This window comes from Corapipo altera, unplaced genomic scaffold, assembly GCF_003945725.1.
Source record: "Corapipo altera isolate COAL_440 unplaced genomic scaffold, ASM394572v1 64, whole genome shotgun sequence".
NCBI lineage: Eukaryota > Metazoa > Chordata > Aves > Passeriformes > Pipridae > Corapipo > Corapipo altera.
The window spans coordinates 9,156,409-9,168,655 of NW_020884893.1; the positions used below are offsets into that span (position 1 = coordinate 9,156,409).

Consider the following 12,247-nt stretch of genomic DNA (forward strand, 5'->3'; position numbering starts at 1 on the left):
AACTTATTAACATTTACTATTTTGTTAAAGCATCCAAGAGTGTGTTTTGGTGTTGCTTATATTTCTATATCACAGCACAAAAGCCTTTCAGCTACATTTTGCTATTCAGTTTGTGGCCTTTTTGCTAAAGGTCACGTGAGAAATTTCATATCCATAAAAACATTCTGTTTTAACATCTAAGCTCTGATGAAAAGCTAACTGAGTATCCAGGGAATTAAATTAAGTGCATAGATCTTTCTCTCAGAAATAAAAAAGAACTTCACTATGTCCAAATCCATCTGCCTTGGGAACAGAGGACAGGTTTCCAACAGTGAAAGACTGCAACACTAAAAACTTCATTAAATTCTCATAAGCATGAGGGGTTTTTAAAAAACAGAAACACAGAGCTTTTAAATAAATGAAATCTGGAACAATACCATTTTTCTGATAAATTCAAGCCTAAATTGATGTAACCTCCACCACTGATAAGTGTGAGAGAGGTTACACTGAAATTTGTGACAAACTTAACTACAGTGACACGGTGTTGTTTCTCTAATGAGCTTAGCAGATTAAAATGTGGCCATTTAAGTCTGATTGACCAGCCTGTTACAAAGACTTGTGACCTTGTACCCTATACAAGAGTAAGACTCAAACCTGCTAAAGGAAGTTTTCCATATTAGGGGTGAAAAACGTGAAGTATTAGATTTGCATTTTCTATCCTCTCTTGTCAACTAAAATAATTACACTAAAAACCTGGGGGGGTTAGTGGATTCCCTACTTAGGATTTCATTGCTCCTATTTAATCCTTCAGCAATTTAAATTATTGTTTATGGCATTACAGTAAGTGCAACTGCACTGTCACAAACTGCACATGGCTATAAAAAACTTGTGTCTGCTTACTCAGGTATTTAAAAATTTAGAAAAAAATCAGCAGTTCTGTTTCCTTGGCTCGTTATTACTCTTAATTTTTCCTCTCTATAAATTGTGTTTGAATCACTGTAACTACTCACAGCAAGTTCACTAGAATAAATCAGCAAACCCACAACATTCCCTGCTGTGGGTAAAGTAATGCTGATGCCAATTCTTCTGGAGAAGAAATATTTTAAACTTCTTCAAAAGCACCAGTGCAGACATAAAGCTCCATTTGTGCCAGGTGTGTTTAATAAACTGTATCAATTTTTAAAAAATCATATTGATAATGGTTATACTGATACAGTCTAACCTTTAAAATACAGAAAAGGTCTTGGAACAAGCATTTGGGTTTGCTCACATAAAAATGGGATTTAGGCTATTATGTCACACCAGTAGGTAAGACAACTAAAGGCTTTTAGACAGAAATAAAAGAAAAAAATGTCTACTCTCTTCGTGTGACAGAAGGTTGAGAAAACTGGATCAATTGTCAAAATGAGAAATTCTTGGCAGCTTGTCACAAACAGAGAGTTTGAGAGCCAACGCTGGTCCAAGCAGCCCCTTTTTACAGCACAGGCAGCTCCTGCCTGGCAGAAAAAAAAAGAATAAAGGTGAGGTTACAGAGTACAACTGAAAAAAGCCAGGCAAGCAGTCTGAGAGGCAAAAGGAACAGGCAGGAACACATCTTTCAAATTACAAGTTGGTTGGCAAAGGGCAAGATGATTTATCCGAAATTAACTCAGAAGGGCAGGGGAAGGTGGTTCCCCCCTGTGCTCATCAACAGCAGGAGGAGATGGAAGGGGAAGAAATTCAGTCCTGTTTTTCTTTTCCTATCAGTTGTGAGGCAAATGAAAAGGTAAATGAGGGTTTTCCCCTCCTCAAAATTTAAATAATGTAACGCTATGGATTTACAAACTGCAAAACATAGACTAAAATTATTTTATACCTATTTGGTGTTGGAACTGCTGTGCTGTCAAATAAACACTCTTGGCAGTTTCAGTCATGAACAGGTTTTGGCAAAGACTTTGAAATGAAGAGTTTATTTTAAAGGGTAAAAAAGCAAAAGGGAAGAGCAGGTTGTACCAACAGCAGAAGTCAATGCACAGAGCTCCACCCTGATCTCCAATGATCCACTCTGGTGTTTCCCTTCTGAGAAACTTCACCTGTTTTCAAGTTACCAGTCTCTGTCATTCAGTTATTTAATGGTTGGTCTCTTGCTCCACCAAGCACACAAATCTTTTGCTTAAAAAGTTATGAATAAAAAGGCAAAATAAGCAGGACTTATAAAGAATTTGTATTTTCCAGAAACAACCACCCACCCAGCTCAGGAACAGAGAAGTTAAAACACTACCAGGAACCCCATGTCACTGCCTCTGTAACGTCAGAGCTTTTCCATTTCACAGGGTAATTAAGTTTTAGTAATCTAAAATATTCATTTTACTCTAAAAATTAAGCTTATTTATTTATTAATACAGGCAGAAAGTAGACTTTTTCCCCTGATTCACTTTTACCTTATGTATCCAATCAGGTCCTCCCAGCCTAAGATGATGGATAATTATTCAAGCAACACTTGTATCTTCTCACTTTAATTCCAAAGGCTTTTAGTTCCAGAGATTATTTCTTTTGCGAAGTTAAAAAATTAAGCGTAACTAAAGATCCTCTCTTCTCCTAATGGCTCAACTGTATTTCCCCAGTTTTTATGGAGGGTGGGGAGGAGACTTCGCTATTTCATTATTTCACTTCCTCACAGAAACTGACAGAAAAAAAGAACATTTTCGTTTCCTTCTGTCAAAAAAAAAAACCAAAAACAAAAAAACAAAGCAAACAAAAAAACCAAAACAAAACAAAAAACAAACCAGAAAACATGGGCTTCTAACATACCTCCTTTATTACATCATAAAGAGCTGCAGGAGAGCTGTACTGGTGACCAACCACTGTGCCAGTGGTCATGCCTAGTAAGGACATCCCTGCACCAATAACCAGGAGTTTTAATCACAACCTGCTCTATCCAAGAGGTTCCCACTGGCACAGTCCCTCCTGCAGGTCCTTGGTGCCAAAGCACTGATTGTCACCATTGCCTGTTGGTCAAACACCACAAACACAGCAGGACACCACTCCTGCAGCTGAGAAAAATACATCAGGACACGTAATTGGTGTTGTAAAAGATATTTTAGGCTTGAGAAAAACAGCCAAAGACCCCAAATCAAAACAAACCCAACGAAAGGCCACCAGGAGTAAGAGGTGCCCTGATTACAAAGGGGGCACAGACAAAACCACTGCGAGGGGGGAGCACAAACCCAAACACACCAAGTGCCCCCAGAGACCATCTCCAGGCTCCAGGTGAACACCTGCCCAGAACTCAGCTGACACAGAAAGCAGGAATTGCTTTTTCCACGGCCTGAATCAAGGACAACACTCCCCCAGCAACCACCAAACCTCACCACTTACCCCACAATCCTGCAAATCACAACTATCCCTGCACCTGGAGCAGCAGAACAGGCCTAAAAACTGCAAGTGAAATGGCAAGTCACCAACAGATTTACTAAACCAACTGATGCAAACAAATATATATGTATTTTGGACATGGAAGACACTTTTCATGCCACAGATTCCTTCTCACTGGATGGTGTCAGGTGTTACAGGAAATGGTTTAAAAGCCACAAGGAGATGAGTTCCAAACCTGCCCCATTCAAAGCCCTGGCCCCTGGGCATTCAGAAGCATGAAAGGAGTTAAGACTTCAGAATTCCACCATAAAATCTCAACTGACCAGCTCAGCTTTTGCTTGTTTTGGCAGGAAAATACCACCAAGATCCTTTTGAAGGCTGGGTAATGCTGGCAGTGATGCCTTCACTGCAAATATTTCTGTTTCTTCGCAGGTGAATTAAACCAGAGCCCATGTCCAGGGGGCACCTTGGGACAGAGAACACATTTACTCCCTAGTGATCCCAAAGTTTTGAGGAAAGCCACTATGAATGCACTGCTAATGTCACAATAATCTTACAATGTCCCCAGAAAGCATTACCCAGTACACATCCCATATGTTGGGAGTCAGCTCTTCTGCCTACAAATACCCAAACAAATCCCAGGGCTGGATTAAAAGTGGTTTTAATTTAAACTGGCATTTTCTTACAGGAGACAAAACTCTTTGGTATTTTCTAAGTATACAGTGTGGTTTCACCAACAAAAAGATTTATTTTATACTACTCCTCCACAAACCATAACGACGTTTATTTACCCTGTTCTCTCACTCTGCATACATTTAATCTGCAGACTGCCTGATGAAGTATGTCCTCAGCTCCTCCATTCAGTCTGGCAACAGTATTTCATGGCTGCTTAAAAAAGAAAAAAAAAAAAAAAAGGCAGTCTATAATTTAGAAATAATAAGGCAACTAAGAATGTATTTGTCCTACTGATTTTCCCACTAACTCACTTTGTGATTTAACAAGGAAAGACACGGCTTGAATTTCAGACCATAGACTTAGTTTGCAAACCTGACACTTCAGGAAAAACCCATGTTCTAGACTTTAATTGTAACCGAGTTTTCTAACATAATTGGGTGAGAAATAGAAGACATATAAATTTTATACCCTTAGTTTTCAGACAGGAATCACATTTCAGGCAGCTTAGAACAAAAAGGCCACTATTACACTGGGGCATAATTTAATCACTGCCATTCCCAAGGCCTTTCAGTTCCAGCACAAAGTATAGAATTATCACATTTATGTCTTTTTCTACCAAAATAAGTGAGAATAATGTCACAAACCCCATAGTTTTTGTGACTGTGACACTTTTATTCCTCCCTGTGATCTTCACTAACACCAGTGTGACTGTCTCTTCCCTCTGCCTGTACCCCTGACGTGATGCCATCAGTCCAGTGTTAAACCAGTGTCATTCCTAAACATGTTCCCCAAAGCACGAGGGTGTCCCCCTGGAAACCCTTAACAGGAACAAAATTAGTTGTAAAATAACACCTTTCTTCATTTAGGGTTATTTTAAAATAGTATTTTATACATCCACACGTTTAAACAGTCTCAAAATAGCAAGGAAGAGTGAAAGTCATAATAGATCATTTTTAACATGCAGGAGGGAGTCCCTGGGCTTTATAAGAGAGACGTCAAACAGGACAAGTCATGGGAAGAAATGTGGTTTTAAGAAACCAGGGTAATGAGTTGTGCATTACAAAACAACTGAAGAAAATGCTGGGTTTTCATCATCCAGGATGTTTCATCCAAAATATATTCCAGTCCAGGCCCCAGAGTAAAGTCATGTTGGCTGCTGTCCCCGTTATCCAAACCACTCAGTGAAACAGTGAGGTGGGCCTGGGAAATTATACTTTGCACCTTCCAAATACCTTCTGATTAACTCTGATTGCCTGGTTTTCCTGAGGTAGTTGTGAATAGCAAATGCTGTGCCAAAGCAAAATTTAAAAGGGCAACAAGAATGAAATCAGCGAGTGTGGAAATCAGGAACTTTTTAGGAAAAGAAAGAGTGAGACACCTATTAAGGAAGGTAAATATTTTCACTAATTACTGTCCAGACAAAAATATTTCTGTTGAACAGGTATTTATTTCGCTCTGTGACAAAAATGGTCTGCTCCAAGCCAGAATATTATTTCCCAGCATTACCTTTAGGGCCTTCAGAAGAAGGACTGACTGACCAGTGATTTGTCAAACCAAACCTCAAAAAAGATAAAACAAGTTTTCTGAAGAAAAGACAAGTTTCAGACCCTATTTTTCTTTCACCACTCAGACCAGGACAGCTCCAAGACACACATAAGAATCATACACGTGTGGAAAGCAGGGACCCTGTATGACAGAGCTCATTAGTTATCAGATGGAAAATATTCCTAAAATTCTCAAAGAACAGCAACTCAGAACCTGGAATTAGTCCATTCACTGCTCTAAGCAGTAACTGAATCCAGCTTTTAAACTCAGAACAGGAATGTCTCTGGCTATAGCTTCCAAGAAATGGGTCACCTCAGATTTCAGTGGAGGGACAGTTTTGTGGTCCCATCCCTCCTCCTCAAGGAGCAGCAGGCGAGGAGATTTTGGGGGGTGCTGGGAAGAACACAGCATCCAGGACCTCCAAGCAGGATCCCAACAGTCACTCCAAACCTCTTCCAGAGCTCACAGTACCCACCAAGGTCCCCTGTCCAAAACACCACGTACATTGAGTCGTGTGAGGTGTATTGGATGGGTCCAGTTTTTCAGATCAAAGCTGTCATCAGTCCCTGGTGGACCTGAACTAGAGCAGATCTTAAAAAAAAAAAAAACCAACCAGCAGTGCTTCAATTCCCTGTGCAGATACCAGATGACTTCATGAGGATCCCATGTGCCCCCTGTGAAAGCACATGAACACTCATTAAGTTTATTCCCCTTCTACCCACTTTTATCACAACATCACATGTCTCCCTAAGACTCTGAACAGGATCTTGAACATCCCATTTTGTCCACTCATCCCCCTTCTTGTATGTCAAAATACCAGAAGCAGGAGCACCATCTTCCATGCTGACCTCAGAACTACAGAGAAGTAGAGAAAAATTAAGATATTCCTTAACATATTTTTAACAACAATCCCTCAGGAAATGCTGGAAGCAACCTGAAATTATAAATATCCCACCTGATGAGGCTTAGCCTTGGTAGAACAAATTACCTGCATTTGGCATATTCAAGATTATTGCAGATATTTTCACTTGTAACTGCCCACAACAACATCTGGAGTTTGGCTTCCAAGTCCCTCCTCTCTATGAGCAGCTTGAAACCTAATTATGTTTTTCCAGTAAGTGTCCTTAAATCCTTATGCCATGAGAAGCAGATTCGTAAGGAAAATTCTCCAACGACCGACCCAGGCAAAGGCCAACATAAATTAAACTGCTACAATATTACCATCAGAGCAACAGAAAATCCTGGGAAGATATAAAACATGTAATGACAGATGGAAGAGAAAAAGAATGTTTTCATCTGAAGCACAGAAAAAAATTGAAGACATAGAAGGGGAAATGCAAGGAGAAAACCTCTGTGAGTTTCTGATTTTTGGAACTGTAATAGGTCACTGCAATGACATCAGTAAACTTTGGGCTTCTCCCACCTCCACTGTAAAACATTAGCAACCCAGAGGTTTTGTATATTCACTTTTTTCTGCAGATTGTTCCTTAAAAGTTGCAAAGGTTCCAGAATCCCCGACACCAAACACAACTTCAGTAAGACTCAGATGAAGCCAAAGAAGGACCGTGAAGCTCCCTGGGACCAAAGCAGGATGGAGTAAGTGCTCCTAGAGCACTTAACTGTGTAGAGCACTTTAACTGCATAAAAGCAGTTAAAACCAGTTCCTGGCAGATATATAAAAATATATTCTCAGAGGGAAGAGGAAGCCCAGAAGGCAGGAGGGGGAAGCATGGGGTGCTGGTGGGTCTCTGGTTTGTGCTCTCCTATCACTGCCTGTCGTTGCAAAGAGATCCACAGAACTATTCACTTGCACCACTCATTGGTCAGAAGCCACAAAAATACCAGTTAATGAACACAGACTTATGTCACAAAACTCAAAAAACCCCAAAAAAAAGGTTCATTAGTGGTGCTTTGGTAAGAAGTAACCAAATGCCACTGGGTTTTTTCTTTGCACAACCATTCACCCAACAAAGTTTAGATCACGGTACTGAAGTATATTAAAAATAATAATAAAAAAAAAAGAGCCCCAATCTTTCATTGAGAAACTCTATTCTCATTACAAAACCCTTGAGCACATTATGAAAGAGGAGATGGCAGCTGGCAATTTAAGTTAATTTTGGCCTAGAGGACCATTCTGTTTGCACCTCTGTGCACCACAAACCTTCGACTTCCTCCTTCCAACACTTGCACAAGAAGATGAGAAACTTGCACCCAGAAGAAAAATGTACTCAAATTTTACTGAATTTGGCCCTACAACACACTGGCACTGAAAGCACTTCAGTATTACTGAAAGAGGCAGAAAAGGACTTTGAAAGGCACATTTCAGTGCAATGCAGATATATGGTAAGTGCAGTTAGGAAGAATTGCCAAGATATAAGAAATTTGAACATATGCTAAAATAATTTTATTCATGTTCTCCCAATAAAAAATGATGCATCACCAACGCATTAAAACCCTAAAATCAATGCCAATAATTATTATTAACTATTCTATGCACAAAAAATGGTAACCCTTTTTGATGGCTACTATCACTTCACAAAAACATGCACGCAATCTTTTGAGGCACTTTCATTTTGAACACAGCTCTTCCTATCAGTTTACATGGCCTCAGCTAGGAAGCAAAGTGCCTTTGAAGGTAAAACATGCACTTTCCAATAACTGTGCTTTGTTTTTATTGATTAAGAAAACATTTTCACTGAGCTTCTAAAGAAAATCCTAAGATACAGCACCATTCAAACTTCTTTCTTTCAAGACTAAAGGCAGCCACTGGTTAATTAACCAGCATCAACATGGAGTAGTTGATATAGTAATAAAACTACAAGAATAAATAACACATTAAAACAATGGTAGGAATTCACATTTTTTAAAGGATTATAAGCATTGGCCACCTGCTGACAGCACACACTGGCCAGGTACACCCAGGTCACTCCTCAATTTCCTTTTTATCCTCCAATCTTTTCTTTTGCAAATGTCCATCAGTCATTAAATCATCCTGGATGTGTGGAAGAGCTTTGATAGCCAGGGCAAGTAGCTAGAGAGTTAAATATGCAAAAAATATTTACATGGACACTTCTAAACCAATATTGCTCACTTCAAATTACTTCACTTACTGGAGCACCTGGAGAACAACCTTTTCAGGTTAAAAGAAACAGCACAAAGCTTCACTTGGGTCCTGGGGGTTACTGATGTTCCTCATCCCTCCCTCTGGATTCTGCCAGGACCCATCTGTGCCATGGCCCAGGTGGCCACACCTGAGGCAGGGGATGGGCTCACTGCAGGACTCTGTGCCATCTGCTGCCAAGGTGGGGGTCACCTCACAGAAACCCAGTGGCTGCCAAACCACACTCCTGCTCCTGGAAAATGTCTTTTCCTCAGGCCAGTGGAGAGCAACAGAAGAGCCACATCTTCCCAGGCAGAGGCAAAGCCAAAGAAAGAGCACTTGCACAGCTCGAGAGCAAACTGAAGGAAATCAGTTACTTTATTAAAACTATCTTAAATTAATCCCCCTGTTTGTGGTTTGACAGGAGAGCAGTGAAGACACCACCAGATGCCAGTTTGCACACCCTGGGGAGGGTACTGGACTGCTCAGTCCAGGTATGAGCTCTGCAGAAAATTTCTGCCAACCCCATCCCAAACATACCGAAAAAATACTTTGATCTGGTTATCAACATCAATGAGACTTTAAAAAGATGAAAAACTGGCAAACTGATCAAAAGAGACAAATACAGCAAATACCAGAGGCCAGTTACAGCAGTTATTGTAAGTCAAGTCATTTAATGGACAGACAGGATTTGCTGAAGCCCCTTCCAGCCCTCAGTTGTGCCTACTTTTCCAGAAAGGATATTCTCACAACTGAGTTCATAAATTCAAAAAAAAAAAAAAAAAAAGGGTCAGATCAGCAACTTTGTATTTAACCTAAAACATGATTTCTTAAGTAATCTGGTTAGGCTTCCATTAACGTTCAGTATCACGCTCCTTAAACACAGACAAAAATCCTTCTTGAAGCTCACCAAGAGAAGAAATGCAACACCTAATGGCATCATTGCTGACAACCACCAACCTAATGCACAGCCTGAGCGAGGCCAAGGCTCTCAGCATCAGCATTCCTGAACCTGACAGGTTCCATGAACCTGACAATTCTGTCAGGTTTGGGTTGGAAGGGACCTTAAAGCTCATCTAATGTCCCTGGGCAGGGACACCTTCCACTAGACCAGGTTGCTTCAAGACACATCCAACCTGGCCTTGAACACTTCAGAGATAAGGCGGCCACAGGTTCTCCGGGCAACCTCTGCCAGGGCCTCCCCACCCTCACAGGGAAGGATTTCTTCCCAATATCCAATCTAACCCTGGCCTCTATCAGCGTGAAGTCATTTCCTCTCGTTCTGTCACTCCAGGCCCTTGTCCAAAGTCCCTCTCCAGCTCTCCTGGAGGCCCTTTGGGCACTGGAAAGGGCTCTAAGGTCTCCTCAGAGCCTCCTCTTCTCCAAGCTGAACAGCCCCAGCTCTCCCAGCCTGCCTCCAGAGCAGAGGGGCTCCAGCCCTCGGAGCATCTCCATGGCCTCCTCTGGACTCACTCCAGCATGAATGTCCTTAAGTCATGCTTTGGGACCGCTCCATGTTTTCCAAAGTACGACAATCCAGACGCTCCTGCTGATTCCACGGATGCCTTCCCCCGGCATGGCGAGAATGACACGAAAAGCTTGTCCGTGCCACAGCTGTATTCCAGCCCCTGCTTTGATCATCCTCTGCAAAGCAAGCCTCTGGCAGGCTCCAACCATCCTGGGAAACTTCCCAGTGCAGCCAGGTCCGTGACAGGGCCACCCCAGCCACAAACCACATCAACCGCCCGCGATCCACTGAAAACCGGGACACGCTACGACAGAGCAGGAGGAGGATCAGTGGACGCTCAGGAAAGACTGATAGAGTGGTTATACTTCCTGGGAATAATCAACATGGATTACGGTCTACACTGGGAGACGAAATACACTCCAAAATGTTACTTTTTTCAGACACTCACTGATAAAAGATGGTTAAATATAGCACAGGGACACCCTGCGAAGTGGGGGAATCTTCCACCAGTGCTTCGAACCTCCAGCCTGCTATTTATCAGTACAACACATCCAAAATTTAGGAGGAAAACGACCACGTTGCAGCAACTCTCCTTTCATTTAAATGCTGCAGACGATGCCCAAGCTGAAATAAAGGAGGGGAAGAAGTATTTATTTACGCTTATAGAAAGCTGTTTGGCTGAAAATCCCATCTCCCAACCCAGGGTTCTCCACAAAGCAGATTCTGCACCGCCAGCATCACGACAAATTTCTCCAAAGCCCTTAGAGCATGGCAAGAAAACCACAGGAAGCTGCCCAATAAAAATAAACCTCTTTTCATCCTACACTCTATATATTAAAGTCAATTTCTCTTCCACTCCAGCTTCTGCTTCCCATCTTTCCTCCCTCCCAGAGCACAGCACACTTGATTTATTAGAGCTAATTCATTAAAGCAAATGAATTTGGCATCTATTTCCCAGGATCCCTTAGTCAGATGATTCTATAATTTTCCATCAAAAGCAAACAAAAACGCACACACTGATCCTGAGCAGCCTGAAACCAACAGATGCCCGAGAACCCGAAAGGGCCTCTACAGAAATCGCAGTCAAGAGAATAAATTCCACTTCAAGGTGGCTGCTACAATTCGGGAATTTAAATAGGTCCAATCCTGACGCATTTCCAAAGGAAATCCTCGCGGCTCTGCATACTTTGGAGAGCTTAATTTACCCAGAGAAATGGGTGAACCACCACGGCTCAGCCACTGGGTGAATGCGGCCTGCAAGTTTTTGCTTCAATAGCAGCAAACTAAGACAGTATCTAAACACACACACACACACACACACACATCGTTTCTCTTTCCTGACGATAAGCTGGCATGAGGCAAACACCACCAGGGAGAATTAGATTATTTCACACTGCTCTGAGACGATGTACCAAATTTATAGCTTTTTTTTTTTTTTTTTTTTTTAAGCTTTATCGCAGCACAGACAGCTCAACAGCAACATCTCACCGTGCGTGAAAATTAGTAACCCCATAAAAAAAAAAAAAAACTAGAAAAGATAAAAGCATTTGGCTTTCCCTCCTGTGTCAGACGGGGTGGCCTTCACCTCGCTCCCCAGGGAGCGCCGGCTCCATCGGTGCCTCCGCTCCAGCAATAAACTCAAGGCTTTGATGTCACCGGTGTGTAACAGCCAGGTATTGATACAGCACGAAAGCAGGAGCGAGGCGCTATCAGGGAATTCTGCCTTCTCCGTTCTGTCCAGTTGCATTCCCCACCTCCAGAATTACCTGACCGGAATTCTTAATGTGAGAGCCAGGAGACACGGCACGAATATGCTGCCTTCGCGAGTTTCTCGTCATAAAGGCTGGATTTGCTTCCCCGCCGCTGGCACGTCATTCATTAAGCACCTCATCACCCGAGCGGCCGCAAATTATTTCGCCGAAAATTAGGCAGAACAATGTAAGGAAGGGGAAAGGGAAAATCACCGCGGCTGCTGGAGCGAGCCAGGGTGAATCACAGCTCCCACACACACACAGATGACTTTCATTAGGAATTCACCTTCCCAAGGCCTTTTGTTTGGGGTTTTCCCCCCCTGCTCCGAGTCCGGGGGGGGGGGGGGTGGAAGGTGGCAGGCCCTGCACCGCCAC

The 12,247-nt window shown here is 42.2% G+C and overlaps 1 protein-coding gene across 5 annotated transcripts in view; it reads right to left on the reverse strand.

The window, feature by feature from the left end:
• DNAJC5 (DnaJ heat shock protein family (Hsp40) member C5) overlaps window positions 1-11,946 on the reverse strand; it is a 31,526-nt gene extending 19,580 nt beyond the window's left edge. Inside the window, exons 1-2 of one of the 5 annotated variants that reach the window (XM_027645862.1) lie at window positions 11,888-11,946; window positions 4,125-4,221 (exon numbers count right to left, since the gene is read on the reverse strand). The gene's annotated coding sequence lies outside the window, so the exon portion shown is untranslated. Of the gene's footprint in view, window positions 1-2,399; window positions 2,602-4,124; window positions 4,222-11,887 lie in introns of those variants that run through there. The other 4 variants (XM_027645868.1, XM_027645863.1, XM_027645869.1 and 1 more) reach the window with 4 other exon arrangements.
• Window positions 11,947-12,247: the final 301 nt, after the last annotated feature.